Below are 19815 nucleotides of genomic sequence, written 5' to 3'. Positions count from 1 at the left end.
TTGACGTTACGTAAGTAACTAAGGTCTGAAAACTCGTAAGATTTTGAGAGAGAGAGAGAGATCCCCGTAATTTAGAAACTGCAAAGGGAGCCTTGCAGTGTTGTTATCTAAGGCTTTTAGCAGTTTTTTGACTGAGTAACAACATGAAGAAGCATACAGTCTGCTTTGTCCATCCAATTACTTTTTCGCCACAACGACTTCCAGAAAATAAAACAATAGGTTCACAGGCAACTTAAAATCAAGCATACGCTTTATACTTAGCCCAACGTAATGGTAGTGCTTATGGGCCTAATAGTGAGATTCCTCAAATTACACATACTGCCGCAATAACAACTCAGTATCACCCACAGACAGTGGATAATCCAGTATAACACCACTTTCTGGAAAACAAACAGTCCCAGCTGCTTTTTCTATGAAGAGAAAATGCTACTTTTGTGGAGGACTGTACCACATTCGCATTAATTGTCCAGCACGTGAGGCTACCTGAAATAATTGCCATGAGAAAGGTAATTTTGCTAAAGTATGCAAGTCTGCTGCCCGCACATGGACACTTTCAATGGAAAGTGGTTGGCCGACTAAGTGGCGAATCACTAAAAAAAAATATTGAACACGTGTTTACATGGAAGACCGCAGACGAGCCACAAGCAGTGGACGCCACTAAAAGCGTGGCTAGGAAGTGCCTGTAAGGACGGGATTGAGTGACATACTGGCTGCGTGTTGACTGGTTTATTGGTGGTTCCTTTCTGAATGAATGTACAGAATCTTCTAAGTTGTTATTGGCTGGTGTGAGCTGTAAAGTAACATCTACACAGACAGGGGAAAACAGAGGTAATGATTCGGACATCTGTGCTTGTCGGCAGACAAACAGATGGCGATTGTGAGAGACATAATAAACGTACAGTGATAAAACTTATATCAATGGAAAGGCCAGGAAATTACACGTGGCCAATTGCATGAGATTCGAGACAGATTAATGAATACAATGCAGTAGCATGATATATGTGAAATGGCGAGACGTTTGGCGTCTTCACAAACAGAAACACACATACAGTTTGATACAGAAGATTCGGTGGAACATTATGAGTACATGGTTAGAATGCTTGCATGGCAATGCAAGTAGTGGTGATTGTACATAAATCGAGACAACGATGGTTAGGGAGAAACAGACGGAAATATTGTACGGTACAAGTTGCGTTCCTTGAGAGACAACGGGATTGTTCTTGTTCCCCCTTTGTCTGGGTCCTTCCGAAGATACGACGCATGCGCGCACACAAACGTGTGCTCGAAAGAGACCGCCATCGGTGCGATGGGTCTCTTACATGCCCACTGGGTCTATTTTCTGGGCCACACCACAGTGGCTCACCACTAGTGGCCGCGGATAGAAACTGTTATTTCAAATCAGAGCGCGCACATGAAAGATTTTGTGGTCAAGATGCTCTGTTTGCAGTAGGTGATTGAGTGGCGGAGGGCACATACTAATAGTGTCACAGTGACATGCAGAGAGATAACCGACTGTAAATCTTTGATTACGGAGGTGCAGAAAAGACCAGCTCTCTCTGGTTTTACGCTACAGGAATATAAGCATATAAAGGAGAAGTTATGGACAGAAGTACAGTATGTGAGGCTGGTTTCGATAAGTGGATCCATCTCACACCAGAGGATAAAAAGGAAAAAGGCAAAGACTTATATATTCCTTGTATTGAAATATATATAATGCTATTGTACACTTTATACATGCAGCACAAAAAACTATGTATACTGTCTACATATTATACAAATATTGGCATATACTCCTTCCCCTTCTTCTCCAACTCCTCCTAAGCAATTGTTAATTGCTTATACATTATACATGTGTCACCAAAAACTATAATCTCTATGAACGAAGCTTGTCACAAATATATCGACCTATCCTTCTCTTCCTCCTCCTTGTCTCCCTTCTCCTGAAGCACCTGCTCCTACGTTCACGCACTCACACACACAGTAATTTTCCATCACCACAATGTGACCAGCATGAGGTACTTGACAAAGGAACCAGTGAAGTTACCCTTAGAAAATCAGAAACCATTGTGAGGTCTCGGAAGCAAAGGAAAATGAAGGAAAATACCAAGAAAGAGTTGATTTATTTTTTAAAGAGGCAGGCACAGGAAGATATTGATGAAGATAAATCTTTTCCAACGTCACTGCTTCCAGAATCTAAGAAATCTGGTAATGATCAAGAGTTTGAGGCACAAACAGAAATTCTTAGAACCATGAGCAGAGCACAGCAGAAGTTGACACAGAGTCCAGCTAATGAATATCATGGTACTGTGCCCTCCATTCCTGAAAACAGTTCCACCATACATTTCTCGCCACACCCAAGGTCATTTAACTCATCAAGGTCAAATACCTACGCAACACCAGCTTTGTGAAAGTAATTTCTCAAAGCAAGACTTCTTTACGTACCCGAGGACAGGTTCATAACCAAAGTTATCCAAAGCCGAATCAGGGTGTACACCAAAAGCATCAAATAGCCATGTTTGTGTATCATCTCCGGTATCAGAAACATCTGTCCACTCGCATGATTTATTTGCGGAAATGACGGATTCAGTTGGTTTGTTAAGTTAGAAAAGTTTTCGCTGCCTATATCTGGTCTTCAAAATCAGTTCAAGATATTATTTTTTTATCCTATTATGATGTAGTATTCTCATACTCTTGTTTGAAAAGAGTTATATTTAAATTTCTCACCTGTATGATTCTATGTAATAAACGTTTAAGTAACTTCCTGAGGAATGCTGGATTATTTATTAATAAGAAAATATATACATTATGTTTGGGGTTTCTGCTTACCTTAAAGTTACTGCAAGTCTTCCTTCTGTCGGCACACATTTTCTCATGTTCGTGTCCTGACGAGATATTATAGGTCCAATTACTGTTATCAGATTATTAAATGCTTCTTCACTTGTCCTGAAGTAGGTGTAAAAATTTTCAGGGTCTTCGGTTAATATCTGTAACTTTCTCCCTAAGCAGTCTTTGGCTAATTAGTGGATGTACCCAGCACCTTCTTTTATATAAGGCAGTCCCCGGTTTACAACGGGTCCGGCTTACGACGTTCCGAGTTCCGACGCTTTTCAAATGTATTCGTCAGAAATTATTTCCCGGTTTACGACACATGTTCCAGGGTTACAACCCATCTTACACCAATCCAAAACGGCAGAATAATAAAAATTTGGAGGTTTTTTGATGAAAAACGCCATAAAAATGCACTTTACATCATTTTCAATACACCATTAAAAGTAAGGTTTTCTTGGATTGTTTACTATTTTCGGTTTACGACGCGGTGTAAAAATGGAACCCCGTCGTAAACCGGGGACTGCCTTTATCTTCAGCTGTTCCTTTCTCTTCAGTAGCAGAGCGCAAACACATGCAACATCAACAGTGTCCTTGTTGACACTGTTGACAAATTCATATGTCGCAGGCAGAAAACAGTCTCTAGTCTGCGGGTACAAGTAGACGTTATCAGTCGGCCATTAAGTGGTGGCCAACCACTTTCCACAGAAAGTGTCCCGTGTGCAGGCAGCCTAAATCACCTATTGACAGAACTACAACAGCAACAGTATTCAACTCATCTCGGCCATCCTTCTTTGCTGCAGTCAAAGGTACAGCTTTTCCCCTAGTCTGCATCGTGTAGCTACTTTGATGACAATCATGGGGAAAAAGTTAAGTGCACTTGTTGATTCTTGTAGTGATGATAACTACGTAGAAGCGGATACTGCACGAGAGTCAACACTACCAGTGCATCAGTATAACAAAGGCGTCATTTTAGCACAGAAGTCGCAACAAACTAATTCTCAAGGTTGTGTCAATGTAGATCTTATTCCCCATCTTAATAGATTAACATATCCATCCACACGGCTTACATCCATGAAAGATTTATGCTCTGGATTACTTCTTGCAAAAATTTTCAAAGGCCACATCAACATATAACTAAAAAGTACGGTGGTCCTAAACCTCCACTCACCCCACCCGGTGCTGGGTGAAAACATTATTGAGACTAGTTTATTTCTATGAAGAACTCAAGTAGTAGCAGTGCAGGATCCTTTGAACAGGCATAAAAGGAGGGTGTTTGTGCGTTACTCTCAAACGATAAATCTGTACACTGAGTTGGATGCTTGCCCCTTGCCAAAAATTGATGCCGCGATCAATGATCTGTCGAAGTAGTGTGTGTTTTCTACCTTAGATTTGAGGAGTGCCTACCACAGGTTTCATTGAAAGAACCTGATAAAAAATACACAGCTTTTGAAGCTAATGGCCGCTTGTACCAATTTTGCAGGATTCCCTTTGGAGTGACAAATGGTGCTGCAGCTTTTCAGAGAGCTAGGGATAGGTTAGTAAAAGGAGAAGACTTGCAGGATACGTTTCCTTTTTTGGACAATACTACCATCGAAGAACATGATCATGATGTACAGCACTTCCTTCCAGTCATTAGTAAAAGATGTCTAACTCTTAATGCATCACAAGCTGTTAAATCCATCAATTTTCTTGGTTACTCTGTGGGAAATGGTTGCATCAGATCTGATCTGGAAAGAAACTCCACCACCTACAAGTCTGGGTGGTTTGAGGAGAGTAATGGGCATGTTCGCCTATTACACTGAGGGGATACCTGACTTTTCCTGCAAAATCCAACCACTAGCAAAGGCTACAAAGTTTCCATTAGAAGGAGAACCGCTGCAATCATTCAATCTCCTGAAACGAGAACTTGAGGCGGCTACCCTTCACTTAGTGGACGAAAACTTACTGTTTGTAGCTGAATTTGGCGCATATGAAGTAGCTATCTCAGCCATCTCAAATCAAGGTGGTAGGCCTGTGGCATTCATGTCTAGAAATTTACAAGGGAGTGAAATACACTATCCAACTGTAGAAAAGGAAGCAATGTCGATCCTAGAAGCTGTTTGTAAATGGAGCCACTTTTTTGGCCAGACAACATTGCAACCTCATCACTGATCGACGTTCTATAGCATTCATCTTTGATAATTGTAGACATACAAAAGTTAAGTACAATAAGATTCAGGAGTGGCGGGTGGATCAGCAGCTTCCAGTTACAACGCACATTATCGTCCAGGGAAAAATAATGTGGTTCCAGATACATTCACCCGAGCATCCTGTCGTTCTATTGTCTCCTCATCTACACTCAATGATCTGCCTGATGGACTTCGTTATCCAGGAGTTACACACTTGTTACACTTTGTGAGATGCAAGAATCTTCCCTTTTCTACTGAAAACGCTACGAAAGTTTGTGCATCCTGTAAAGTTTGTGCAGAACTGAAACCACAGTTCTGCAAACCTCCAGAAGGAATGTTCATCAAGGCTATGCGACCAATGGAAAGGCTAAGCATCGATTTCAAGGTACCTCTTCCTACAACAACGCACAACCCTCATTTACTGACTGTTGTTGTTGAATATTCACGCTTTCCTTTCGCTTTTCCATGTCCCAACATGAACACAATGACAGCAATAAAATGTCTTGGGCAAATATTTAGTCTATGTGGGATGCCTCACTGTACACACTCTGACCAAGGTGCCTCATTCATGCCAAAGCATCTCAAGGATTACCTTTCACAAAAAGGAGTAGCAACTAGCAGAACTACACCTTTCTATCAAATTGGCAATGGACAGGTGGAGAGGCTCAATGGGGCATTATAGAAAGCAATTCAGTTAGCCCTTAAGTCTCGTAATCTGCCAGTTCAGCATTGGGAATTTGGGAAGTTCTCTACCCTCATGGCTTATGTCTCCAGGACCCATCTTATTGAGGAGATTTGTTCGGGCCAGTAAGAACGAACCATTGGTGGATGAAGTTGAACTCGTGGACGCTAATTCCACGTATGCTAATATTAAGCATCGTGATGGACGTGAGTCAACAATCCCATTTCGTGACTTGGCTCCATGTCCTGAACACCTCGTTGTGTATCCTTCTGCGACTGCTGACACTCCTAATGTCACTGCTGAAAATCCTACTGCTACTGCTGGAAATCAAGAGCTGTCATCGCAACAAGAAACAGGTGCTGAATTTCCTCCAGAGATTGAAGTGAGGGAGGCAGCACTCACCGGCATTAGTGGCACGAAGATCAAGTCGAATATCAAAGGCTCCTGACAGAATGGCTGGGATTAAGGGATCAAGATGTTCTGTAGTCTAATATAATGTACAGTACAATATCACTATATAATTTTCAGTAATATGTTTTTCTTTCTAGAGGGGAAGAATGTGATAGTATGTCTCCATGAGGGTTTGTCCTTTATTCTTCCACCAACTTCATGTACCATACGAACTGGTAATACTTTTATTCTTTATAATAGTACGTATTTGTAACTGTAGAGATTATTGTAATTATATGTATAATACTCTCTGTATCACTATAGGCTATTGATTGGTATTATTGTTCTTTCAGAATGAATGCAATTTTGAGTTAAGTAAAGCTTGGGATAGCAGCCAAGTTAGGTTAACATCGTTCATCACAAATGTATCTATAGGTTCAGCTCTCCTTATGACAGCACAGGCTCTTGCTCCTAATCAGCCTGTAATTTGTAGAGCAAACCATAGGTCGTATACAGGTGATTAAGAAGTTTAAGGTGTTGCAAAAATGTCTGAAATTGCTGGTGAACATTACTCCTGCGCTGACAGAGAGAGAGAGAGAGAGAGAGAGATGGAATGGATTATAAAGTTTAGGCCAATGGCCAAGCACTGGAACCTATGAGGTCATTCAGAGCTGGAAAGGAAATTGAGAGTAGGTAGATTTGAAAGGTGTGACAGGAGGGACACCTCAAAGCAGTTGAAGAGCTATGAAACAATTGTTAGGAGCAGGTGGATGGCAAGATGGACGAAAGATAACAACGGACGCTGGAAAGATTCTTTAGTAATGCCTACAGTGCATCCCATGAGGAGCACTGATGACACTACCCCCTTAAGGGGGAAAGAGAGAGAGAATCTTAACAATGTATTCTCCAAGATAAAACCATTCGGTAAATCTAGCCAAAAATGATTGAACTGTCATCTATTAAAATTATACTTTTAAATTTTTTTATATTTTGTTAAATTATCAAAATATACCATATTGTTAGACTCAAAGTTATAAATTTAAACGATAAAAATGACTGAATATATTGCTATCATAATTATACTTTTAAATCTTTTCTCCATTTTGTTAAAAAAACTTAACTATAAATTTAAAATTCAAATAAATACTTTTAATTTTCCTCCATTTTGTTAAATTAACAAAATTTAACAAAACATTCAAAACTAGTACTTTTAACTTTTCTCCATTTTGTTAAATTAACAAAATTTCACAAAATATAATATTCAAAATTTATACTTTTAACTTTTCTTCATTTTGTTAAATTACCAAATTTAACAAAGTATTAAGGTGAAAATTAAATCTTTTCATTTTTCTCTGTTATGTTAAATTAACAGGTGCAGTGGAAGCGCTGGCACTTCATGCCTAGAGACTATCCAGTCTCCTGCAAGCGAGGTGCTTTTCTCGACACAGTGAAGGAGATAGGTGTCTGGATACCTGATGTCACTGATAGGTTTAGGTTACGGTATCTCTCTGGTCAGAGCTCACCCGGTTGTGGACTTTTTCGTCTTCCTTCGCCGAGAGAAGCTTCTCTCAGTTTCAGGTATTAAAGAGTTACAGAGCTCCTCTTGGCAAAATCCTTTAGTTGAAGGGGGTAGATCTCTCATCCTACTGGGAGATCTCCAAGCTTCTGAGAAGCTTCAAACACTTTTGCCCATCTAGGGAACTCACCTTGAGGAGCCCGACTCGTGCGCCGCAGAAGCCGTTGAGATAGCTGTCAAATAGGGATCTGACCTTCAAGACCTTTCTTGCTTGTCCTGGCTTTGGTGAGGAGAGTGGGTGAGCTTCATGGCCTTTCCTTCGATGTTAAGTTCCCAGAATTCGTAGCGAACACTCAGAATCCGTTGGTCCCTGATGGCAGATTCGAGTCCTTTTTGATTCCCTATCTAGAGGACTTTGAAGGTAATGATTGGGATGGGATGCTACTTTGTCCAGTTAGAGTGCTGCAGTACTACCTTAAGAGAACTTGGCAGCTGAGGCCTCAGTGCCAATGCCTCTTCATCAGTATAGGCTCAACCAAGTAAGAGGTATCCAAAAGTACGATCTCTCTCTGGCTTCATGAGAAAATCAAGCAGGTGTACTCTTTGTCTATCAAAGTAGACGGGAGTTCAGTCCAAGTGAGAGCTCACAAAGTTAGGGCATCTTCCCATCCCTTGCATTCCGGAAGAACCTGTTAGTTCAGCAGGTATTACGAGTGGGTGTGAGGTCCCACCAAACCACAATCACCTTGCTCTACCTATGGGATGTTGCCCACAAGTCCTTGGACACACTTTCCTTGGACCCTGTGGTGACTGCACAAGAAGTTGTGCAGCTCATCTGGCTCCCCTAAGGAGATAGGTAGCATCTCATCTATGGTGTCTGTTAAAACGCACATGTGGGTGAGTGACTGGTATCCTCCCTTTCTCTTTTGTAGGGCAGAGAGGCAGGTGGCGAGTCGTCACATCCTGGACATACAAGTTATGCAGGTGAGTGCACGACGGGGGCACCCTGTCTTTCATCTTTTAGTAGAAGGATTAGATGCATCCCCCAGCCATCTCTCTTGACGAGGGGAGAGAGGGATTGACAGTGACAACAACCCATTGGTTTTTATTAGCAAGTTTTATTGTCATCAACACTATCAGGTCCATCCAATCCTTTTAAGGTAATCATGCAAACTCAATACGTTAAGCCCAGAGGTCTAGCAGTTGCAACATCCCATATGTCTAACAAGCTAGAGCTGTGGGGATTCCTTCCTCGGCTCTTCAAGGCCAGGAAGGTATACCCAGCTGGGTAGATCTTCCAGTCAGTTCAGAGAATTGCTCAGACTCTTCCCGCCCCCCCACCCTCCCACCAATAGGCAAGTCTCTTATGTAAAGTACGAAGGTTTGCATTCGTGTAGGACCAAAAAGCAAATTTTTGAGTGATTTCTATTTTTCCTAACATACAAACCTGGAGGTCTTTACATTTACGGCCTGACTCAGCCACCCTCATTCTGGTGCCTGGGCCAAAAGGCAAAGTGGAGTACAGACTGATGAGTGGGCAGGGCTTCCCCCCTACCATAGGTAGGTAATGACTGTGTCTGAAAGTTTAACAGCCGTTCCAGCTTAGTCTGCTAGCTAAACCCCTATGTAAAGAACTTCAGGTTTGTATGTTATGAAAAATACAAACAATATTCCTGTTTCGAAAAATGTAGTTTTATTCCTTTCTTGGCGAAACTCTTGAAGATGATTATTTCTCAGATTATGGGAAAATCTGTTTGTTTATTCAGTACAATGTCATTTTAATGGTAGTTTATAAGTAAATAGTACATCATACATTGATACTACTTCAATATTTACTTGAAATGGTGATAGAGTTAGTTGCAAAAATGTCCAGAGTAGGGTTTATTGATAGGCCAACAATGTGGAGAGAGTATAGAAAAATGTGTACAAAAATACAACTGATTTGATACAAAACATAGAAGCACATTAGCTTATCATGTGCTGTGAGGTCAATCAAATAGTATTCGATACTACACACGAGAAACCTAAGCAATACAGGCAGTCCCCGAGTTATGCCAGATCCTTTCCCGAGGCAGTGACTTAAGGTGAATCCACCTTAAGTCGGATCTTAATAATAATATAGTAATAATAATACTGTATTTTTTTTGTTTCAACTCACACAATCTAGATACACGAGATAAAATGATAAAAATGACAAAACATACAATCTAGACACACAAGATAAAATTATAAAAATGATAATTGGAAATAAATAAAGTACTTGACGCTAAAAAATTACAAAAATAAAAAGCTTAAGAATTCTTTGTGTCATAAGATCGGATCGACATCCGTCAAGACCGTCGTAACCTGGGGACTCCCTGTGCTGTACATGGCAACACTGAAAACAGATAAAGTTGACAATACAAGAATTCCCATGCTGTAAGTTACATGAGGTCTCTAGTGCTTACATATTCAACACACAGGCTTACTCTCTGCACTAATCGGGTACCTAAGATGCATACTATCACTAAGGCTTGCTAACAAGACTTGCAAAACAGTCACTGGTTCTTCTACTTAATGGACTAAGTGAGGACTTACGAAATAAATGTCCAAGAAATGACCTTATGTTGTAATGGTGCATGGTCAATTTTATGGCAGTTTGTATTTTACCTGTGTGTACTGTAGTGAGGGCTGGCATTCTAATCCTTTTTTTTTTTTTTTTAAAGAGAGACTTCCTACTATGTTGAACTATCCTGCAAGACTCCTACTGCTTCTGGAAGTCATATAGATTTTTAATTACAGTATATTTAAGTGTCTGGCATTCACCAGAAATTCATTCCTTACCTACAGTTGTTGACCTTTCAACCAGTCTGTGGTATGTATTAGATAAGCCATAGCGTGGATGAGCCCCAAGAATATTTTTATAAGTAGACGCGTTCTCACATTCCTAGCGCGTAAGTTAATCCACATTTGCAAGAACTGGAGCAACCCAATATATATACGAAATAATTTACATATAGAGTGAATAAAAATTAATAAAAAGCCCACTGGTATAGTTGGCAACACTGCATGGGCGGAAAATGCAACATTAATGCTGTCAACAGACATATAGCACACCGAGAAAGGGGTACTGTGAGAGTGGTAGGCTAGGGGAAACACTGTGGGGAGGGGGAGGTGCTTAGTGGGCACCTAAGTATATCTTAGTTTAACCAGACCACTGAGCTGACTAACAGCTCTCCTAGAGAGGGCTGGCCCGAGGGATTAGATTTATTTTACGTGGCTAAGAACCAACTGGTTACCTAGCAACGGGACCTACAGCCAAGTTCTGTGAAGTCTGGAAATCTATCCTTGAGTGCTGGCAGAAGTGAGAGAGAGAAGCAAGACTGCAATTTGCATTACCACCTTTGAAGACTAAAAAGAATTATTACACTTCACATTTGTCTAAATTGATAACAAGAGCTTTTAAACCTTCAGGGTGAAGAGAGAGAGACTTATAGATATCATGCACAGTAGTTTTTAAACTGTTACAACTGAATGAGCGACAAACACAAGCAGCCAACGAGAGATGGAAACTTCTATGACATGGTCATGACACTCAGCCACTCAAAATCAATAAAAGATTTGTGTAATGACATTTTTGCTTTTTAGCCAATAACAGTCGTGAAAGCTCCTGAACAGACAAAGCCTTGCCCAGTCCTGCCCACTCAGCTCTCCTGGCCCTCCCTCCCACCCCATAAGCACACAGTTGCAAAAGCTCCCATGCAGACAAGAGACCTCCCCACTAAGCACCAGTTCATTGTTGGGCGAGTGGGTTCCGTTCTCAGCTAGCACTCTGCTGGCCGCGAGTTCGAATCTCCGACCGGCCAGTGAAGAACAAGAGGAATTTATTTCTGGTGATAGAAATTAATTTCTCGCATTTTTAGCTTGATTTTGAGTGTTTGAACTATCAAAATAGGCAGTTCTAATTGTTTTTAGAAGGGTTCTAAGTATTCGCGGGTTCTAGCTATTTGCGAGGGGGTGTGGCATGCATCTCTTGCAAATGCAAATACAGGGGGTTTACTGAATGAATTCTCAAATGAATTATACAATGTTTTCTGGAATGTGCTTTCCCAAATTCCTTGCACATGAATGGCTAAACTCCAGTGTGAATTCTCATATGATGTGTAAGATGTTGTTTCTGGGAAAATGCTTTCCTACATTCCTTGCACATAAATTTAATTTTCATATGATTTGAAAGATCTGTTTTCCTGGAAAATGCTTTCCACATTCCTTGTACATGAATTGTTTCATTCCAGTATGCATTCGCATAAAAACTGTAAGATATTGTTTACTGGAATATGCTTTCCGACATTCCTTGCACATGAATGGCTTCTCTCCAGTATGAATTCTCGTATGATATGTACGATAATCTTTCCTGGAAAATGCTTTCCCACATCCCTTTCACATGAATGGCTTCTCTCCAGTATGCATTCTCGTATGATGTATAAGACTTGGTTTATCGGAAAATACTTTCCCACATCCCTTTCACATGAATGGCTTCTCTCAAGTATGCATTCTCATATGACATATAAGACTTGGTTTCTGGGAAAATGCTTTCCCACACTCCTTGCACATGAATGGCTTCTCTCCAGTATGCACTCTCATATGTTTTGTAAGATTTGGTTTCTGGGAAAATGCTTTCCCACATTCCTTGCACATGAATGGCTTCTCTCCAGTATGCACTCTCATATGTTTTGTAAGATCTGGTTTCTGGGAAAATGCTTTCCCACATTCCTTGCACATGAATGGCTTCTCTCCAGTATGCACTCTCATATGTTTTGTAAGATTTGGTTTCTGGGGAAATGCTTTCCCACATTCCTTGCACATGAATGGCTTCTCTCCAGTATGCACTCTCATATGTTTTGTAAGATCTGGTTTCTGGGAAAATGCTTTCCCACATTCCTTGCACATGAATTTCTTCTCTCCAGTATGCATTTGCATATGTTTTGTAAAATGATCTTTCCTGGAAAATGCTCTCCCACATTCCTTGCACGTGAATGGCTTCTCACCAGTATGAATTCTCATATGATCTGTAAGATGATCTTTTCTAGAAAATGCTCTCCCACATTCCTTGCAAATGAATGGCTTCTCTCCAGTATGACTTCTCATATGAACTGTAAGATTTGGTTTATCGGGAAATGCTTTCCCACATTCCTTGCACATAAATGGCTTCTCTCCAGTATGACTTCTCATATGACGCGTAAGATTTGGTTTCTGGGAAAATGCTTTCCCACATTCCTTGCACATGAATGGCTTCTCTCCAGTATGCACTCTCATATGAACAGCAAGACTTGGTTTCTCAGAAAATACTTTCCCACATTCCTCGCACATGAATTTCTTCTCTCCAGTATGCATTCGCATATGTTTTGTAAAATTATCTTTCTTGGAAAATGCTCTCCCACATTCCTTGCACGTGAATGGCTTCTCACCAGTATGAATTCTCATATGATCTGTAAGATGATCTTTTCTAGAAAATGCTTTCCCACATTCCTTGCAAATGAATGTTTTCTCTCTGGTAGGATTTGTGATATGACTTGTAAGATTAACTTTCTCATAAAATGCTTTCTCACAGTCAGTGGATCTGAAAGGCTTCTCTCCTTCGTGACAATTCCTTCTTTCTTGTTTTACTGCCTTTTCGCAAGTTAGTGGCTCTTCTTCATTCACTACTGAATTCATTTCATATGAATATTCATCATCATCAGACTCACCGAATACCTCTGGTTCTATTTTGATGTCCATCATTGGATCCAGAGACAAAATGTCACTATTACTGGTTTCACTAAAGGAAGTCATGTTGCTGTTTTCCTGATTTATGGAAGGTAGTGATAATGCATCGTCATTTTCCCTCTTCAAAGGAAATTCTGAAGAATGTTCTGGATTCATTCTTGGCATGTGTCCTTCAACATTCAAAACATTTTTTCCCCAATATGCTACAGTTGGTGAACCTTTTTCAATCAGGGCTGAATTCCTTTTACATGAATACTCATCACCTCGGCCTTCACTGGACTCAAAGAATGCTTCTGGCTCTGTCTTGATCTCCATCACTGGACCCAGAGACAAAAACTTACCATCACTCGTTTCACTAAAGGCGGCCATGTTGATGTTTTCTTGATTTATGGAAGGTAGTGATAATGCACCTTCAGTTTCGCTTTTCAAAGGTAATTCTAAAGAATGTTCTGGATTCAGTTTAGCCTTTTGTCCTGTCCTGTTCTGTAATGACAATGTGCTCAATTAATTGACAGCTTTTCAGACAAAATTGTTTACGAGTGATTATCAAATAAATCTGCTTTAAATTAAGTACTATATCTTGAAGGACTACAACCAGATTTCATTGCTGATGTATGAATCTAATATTCAGAAAAGACTTTACTTCTTCTTCTTGTAATTTTTAAAGTAGAAGTACAATAATTCACCGTTGCCTTACACTTCAAGAGCTGCTATTAGTAATGTCACGTGTAGCACCATTAAACACACATGCATTCCCAAAATCTTGATACAGCTCAAAACGGACGACGAAGGAAGGAAGGTTCTTCTGAGGGAGAATCTGAAATCAAAGAATGCAACACCGAGTTAGGAAAGATAATGCCAGAACTGAAGCAAAATAATAACTACTATTTAATTCAGGTTCCCATAAAGGTCTCAGGACAATTAATAAGGTGTGCATTTGACAGTACAGTACTATCCAAATATTAATACAATCTTACCAAATGTTGTCCAGTCCAGACACAGCATCAGAACATTCCTGAGGCAACAATAGGTTAACAGTTACTATTGACTCCCACTCTCTCACACCAGTAATCCTTCTTACCTTAACATTACACTACTATTTATGAACATCTCCTTATCACCAAATCAAAGGCCAAGAATAGAAAATGCAAGAGACCAGCACAAGAATTTTGTGGGCTAACAGCAGGAAGGGTATACAGTAAAATAATATTTTCATGATGATAAAATTAAGTTTCATATACACTTACCAGATAATTACATAGCTAATAGTTTCACTCACACAGCAACCTACATTCAAAAACTAGCGGTAGCACTTCGATTGAGTGTAGGTGACCAGCCCCACCCACTAATGGGGATACTAGGAACGACTTCGCAGACAACCTCGTTCTGCTTGTGCCATTGTGTCCATCATAGGGGAGGAGGGCAGGCTCTGATTCTGTAATTGCTTGGTAAGTATATATGAAACTCAATTTTATCATGAAAATAACATTTTCATATAAGTAACTTACCCAGTAATTACATAGCAGAATCCCACCTTCAATGAGGGTAGGATGCATGGATGTATTCTAATACAAAACATTGAGTCAAGGTAATGACTTTGAAACAGAAAAGTTGCTGGCATTGAAACAATGCTTGTCGTTTCCTTACCTGGTAAGAGAGCAACTGCAGGATAATACTGCCTCTGGTTGGTGCTCACCTTAACCTGCAGTGGCGTGGTGGTAAAGCAAGGGGGCGCTTCTACTTGAGTGGGAGCTTTGCAGCAAAGGATATGACCGATGGCTAGCAAAGCATAAAGTGGTGCTCTTGCCCTGGGCGCAGTGCCAATATAAAAAACAAGCAGACAACGCTGTCACCTACACTGAAATGCAAACCACAACCCATCCACTAAGAGTGGTGGGTGCTCCAGGTACAATGTAACCCCAAGCTTCCCAAAACTCGACATCTTACTACAGAGGTAGTAGGAGAAATTCCTTTGCTTCCTTCAGCGATACCATGCCAGTTACTAACACAGTAATGGCACCAAGGTAATGCAAATTTTCAATCACTTTCAACTTTCATTTAAATAGTGAGACTTGAAGACTGATTACACTTCGAGTAGGTCGACTGCAGAATGGAAGGACATAGGCTATTGTGCCTGAAAGCTAATTAGGAGAGGCTGCTCTGATGTCCTTAGCTTTCACTTAAAAAGCAGGCAAAATGTTCTCCTAAATCTGAGAGTATCTCTCAGAAATGAAGTCCATTTATGATGAAGGACAATGTGTTCTTAGTCAGAGGGCGTAACTGGTTCTTGCCAGCACACCAGAGGTTACGGATGGCCCCCTGATCTTCAGGTCCTGCTCAGGTAATACCTGGAAGTTCTAACTGGGCAGAGAGCTCTCTTCTCCCTCAGAGCTACGGATGTCCGTTAAATTCTTAAGGAAAAAAGAACGGATCCAGGGCTTGGATGGGTCCTCATTCTTGGCTAAAAATACAAGGGTAAACGAGCAAACTGCATCTCCTTGTAAAAAAAACCTTCCCTGAATCAATGGCTTGGATCTCACTAATACATTTTACTGGAAGCCAAAGGTTTTTCAGAGAAGAGGAACGTAGGAGTTCAAAAGAGGGACCTGTCAGCCACTTCATCACTACGTCCAGGTTCCAGGAGACTGGAGCTTCCTTCCTTGCTTGGGCATGTCGAAGGACTTGACGACGTCTTTAAGATTTAGGCATGACAGAAGATCTAGGTCTGTGCAAATACTGAGTTAAGCATAGTTCGATGCCCTTAATGGTGGAGGATGAGATTCTAGATCTCCTCAGATAAAGGAGAAAATTCGCAATTGGGTCACCGATGCCTCAGAAGAGTAGTACAATGGTAGTGTCTCAGACACCAAGTTCAGAAAATCGCCAACTTTAGTCTTGACAAGCCTTTTTATTCTGACAAGCTTCCAGAAAGTCTGAAGTCTGTCCAGGCAAGAGCGGACCACCCTTGGTAGTATCTTATTGGACAAGAGGCTTGGAGAGTCCACCAACAACTGCAAAGTAGCAGGTTCAGGAACCATTCTTACATTGGCCAGAAAGGGCTATGAGGGCAATTGTAACATTATGGATGAGCCTGAAAAGTTAAGTATACCTTAGCTTTAACCAGACCACTGACCTGATTGACAGCTCTCCTAGGGCTTTGGCAAGGATTAGATTTATTATGCGTGGCTAAGAACCAATTGGTTACCTAGCAGCGGGACCTACAGCTTATTGTGGAACCGAACTATTATAGCGAGAAATGAAATTTCTATCACCAGAAATAAATTCCTCTTAATCTTCACTGGCCGGTCGGAGATTCCAACTCGCGGCCAGCAGAGTGCTAGCTGAGAATGGAACCCACTCGCCCAATGAGGAACTGATGACACTTGTTAGCACTTCCTTGACCATGTTGAAGGGTGTAAAGGCAAAGAGGCCAAAGTTGGGCCGATCTTGCAGCATGGAGTCTGTTGCCCATGACAAGAGGGTCTGGGGCTGGAGAACAAACGGCAGAGGAGGTGAAGGTTCCTTGAGTAAACTGGGCAAAGAGTCGCCTGCCTCATAGATCCACAGACCTCCACAGACCAGCGGATCTAAGGTCCACCCAGTGGAAGAACCTGCTCTCAGTGCGTCTGCCAGAACTTTTAGTTTAGTTTTGAATAAACTGGAGGACTAAAAACTCAATTTTGATCTGCCCACAGTAGAAGTTCTCTTGCTGTTTTGGTGGAGAAGAAATGTGACAGAACTTCCTTGCTAAAGTATATATCGTTAGGGCTGTGGTCTTGTCTAGAGTGGACTACCACAGCCTAGTTGTGAAATGAGAGCCTCGGAAGCACCGAGGCAGTAAATTACAGCCAGCTCTCTGACATGGAAGAGAAGGCCCGTTCTTCGGGAACACGCCCGTTCAGAAACTTCCTGGTTCCCCATCCAGGCTCCCAACCTAGATCGAGGCGTGATGTAAGTCTAGGTCTGGCTGCCCGGATTAGCGCCTTTTCAAAAGCCAATTAACCTCTTAAACGCCTAATGGACGATTACGACTAAAATTGTCTGTTGGATGTCAATGGACGCACTATACGCCGACTAAAAATTGTCTGTTGATGTCATGGACGACTTACACGCCGAACAAAAATGCTTTAAATATCGCGAAAAATAATTATAGGCCTAGTTTATGAAGATTTCAAATCACGCGCTTTGAGGGAGAAGAATGTAACATTATGATGAGCCTGAAAGTTAGTATACCTTAGGTGGGCAATGGATCAAACCGCCGTTTTTGTTTATATATCACCCAGACGCCATCGCGTAATTCCACTCCTTCTCGTGCCAGACAGCATCGCGCGCATCGTCCGAGAGCGATTTTTGCGATCCATGTTTTGCAGAACTTTGGCGAGTGTTTTATGCGTGTTATGGGGCAACAGGATGTTTGCAGAGATGTCTCAAAGCCGTCAGGACCGTGCAAGCGCATACTGCCTGTCGGTAGTGAGCGTGTGAGACGAGTTTTAGACTGGGATGCTGGAGAAGGACCCAGCAGCCAGGTGACCCAACTTCTCAACGCCGTGTTGTGCGGCCACTTGTGACGAAGGCGATCAAAGGACCACATCCGATGCCTTTTACCCTAGGAAGCATCAGGGTGTCCTGAGGGCATCCGAAAAGCATTTGGGAGGCCTCCAGCAAAAGGACATTGATGAAATACTTGTCGGAGCTCGATTGAGAGCAGGTGGGAAGTCCTCATTTTGATGGCAGTTGGTCATCCAGTGATGAGGACATCACGCCTGATGTCAGTGATGACGAGTATTTGCCCCAATGTCCGTAAAGGAGCCAGAGGAGGAAAGTGAACTTAGAGTTCAGTGGTTTTAGTGCGTATGAGGAGAGTCTGAGGAGGAGGAGGAGGACCTCTGATTGTGGCTGGTGGGGGCGAGACCGAAAGTGATGGTGAAAGTGAGGGAGATGGGGTGTGGGAGGAAGACGTGAAGTCGTGCCCGTAGAGGGTCAACGCGCGACGCAGCTCGGGTGAAGGCCGTTCGTCCGAAAGTGATGAGGGTGGTTGGAGGACCCCACCCCACCTAACATGCACCCATTCATGGCAGTACCTGGACTGACTGTCCCTGTGCCTCTCACTACACTGGGGTTCATTCAGCTCTTCCTTCGACGCGGGGAATTGCTGGAATTCCTGGTTGCAGAGACGGTGGATTATGCTGGTACTGCCGTGAGGAACTGCAGACGACGTTGTTGTATCGATAGCGGGGCTGCAACCTCATGGACATGGTGCATTTTTGGGGCTCCACATTTTTTTGGAATGATGCCTGCTGCGGCGTCAGGCAATATTGGAGGCGGAATTTTTTTAATCGCCCAATGTGCCCGCATTATGCCCTGTGATAGTTTCCTGGCGTTGGACAGGTATTTCAACGCCTTCAACCGAAGGGCTGTACCCTGGAATAACCCCGACCGCCTCACCTTAGTCCACCCAGTGTTGGAGTACATTCGTGAACGATGCCAGTTTCTCGTGGTTCCTTCAAGAACCTTTCTTTGGATGAGGGATGATGCCATACAAAGGATGTCTAAGTATAAAAGTGTACAACCCCAAGAAGCCAAAGAAATATGGTGTGAAGTTATTTTTTATTACGGAATCCAACACTGGACACATCGTTGACTTCTCTGTGTATTCCAAGGTCTTCTCCACGCTGCGTGACACTGCCTTCGGTCTTGTGGATCGTTTCCGTAACCAGGAATACCACCTGTTTATGGATAATTATTATAACTCGGTATCCCTGGCCTAGGAACTGTATGAAGCAGGTGTGCACGTCAGTGGTACCCTTCGGTTGGTGCGTGGGGCCCCGAATGTCCTCAAGAGGTTCACTCGCCACCCACAACATCTGGCAAGAGGAGAGACAGAGTGGCGGCGGAAGGGAGATGTCTTTGTCATCTGTTGGAAGGGGGTCCGACTCGTGCCCATGATTACGACCAGTCATGAGCCCATCCAAGAAGAGGTCGTTCAGCGGAAGAAGACACTTCGGCAGGGCAGAGTTACATATGAGGAGTTTTGTGTCCAACGACCTACTGTCATCGGGCACTACAATAGGCACATGGGAGGAGTTGATCTCTTTGATCAACTCATCCAGTATTATCCCTTCGCCAAGAGAACCAGGAGGTGGACACAGAAGCTCCTCAAATACCTCCTTTAGTTGGCCCTCCAGAATGCCTACATCCTCTACTGTGGTACAATTTTGACGCTTTCGGAGGTTGACCCACATCCAGTTTCTTGAGGTGGCTGGGAATGCCCTCATAAACTTCAACCCTGAGGAGTTGCCTTCCAACACCTCCCCTTGCCCCGAGCTCCAGCTCTGCCCCGAGAGGAAAGGGCAGATGTCGCTGGAGGGCCAGCCTCGGTCTTGCTGCTCCTGCCGACGCCGCCCCTGCTGCCGCCACCCCTGATGATGCCACCGCCCTGGATGATGCCGCCGCCCTTGTCCCTGCTGCCGCCCTCCCCTGACATT

At 42.4% G+C, this 19815-nt stretch overlaps 1 protein-coding gene and 1 pseudogene across 1 annotated transcript in view; both read right to left on the bottom strand.

Annotated features, from left to right (window-relative positions):
• LOC136838228 (zinc finger protein 271-like) overlaps positions 1-19815 on the bottom strand; it is a 526618-nt gene that overhangs the window by 237459 nt on the left and 269344 nt on the right. The window lies entirely within an intron of this gene.
• The window catches only part of LOC136838247 (zinc finger protein 585A pseudogene), a 64498-nt pseudogene that overhangs the window by 17960 nt on the left and 26723 nt on the right, over positions 1-19815 (bottom strand).

This window comes from Macrobrachium rosenbergii, unplaced genomic scaffold (assembly GCF_040412425.1).
Source record: "Macrobrachium rosenbergii isolate ZJJX-2024 unplaced genomic scaffold, ASM4041242v1 282, whole genome shotgun sequence".
Lineage (NCBI taxonomy): Eukaryota > Metazoa > Arthropoda > Malacostraca > Decapoda > Palaemonidae > Macrobrachium > Macrobrachium rosenbergii.
The sequence above is the reverse complement of the archived record's forward strand: the minus strand, read 5'-3'. Positions and strand labels throughout refer to the sequence as shown.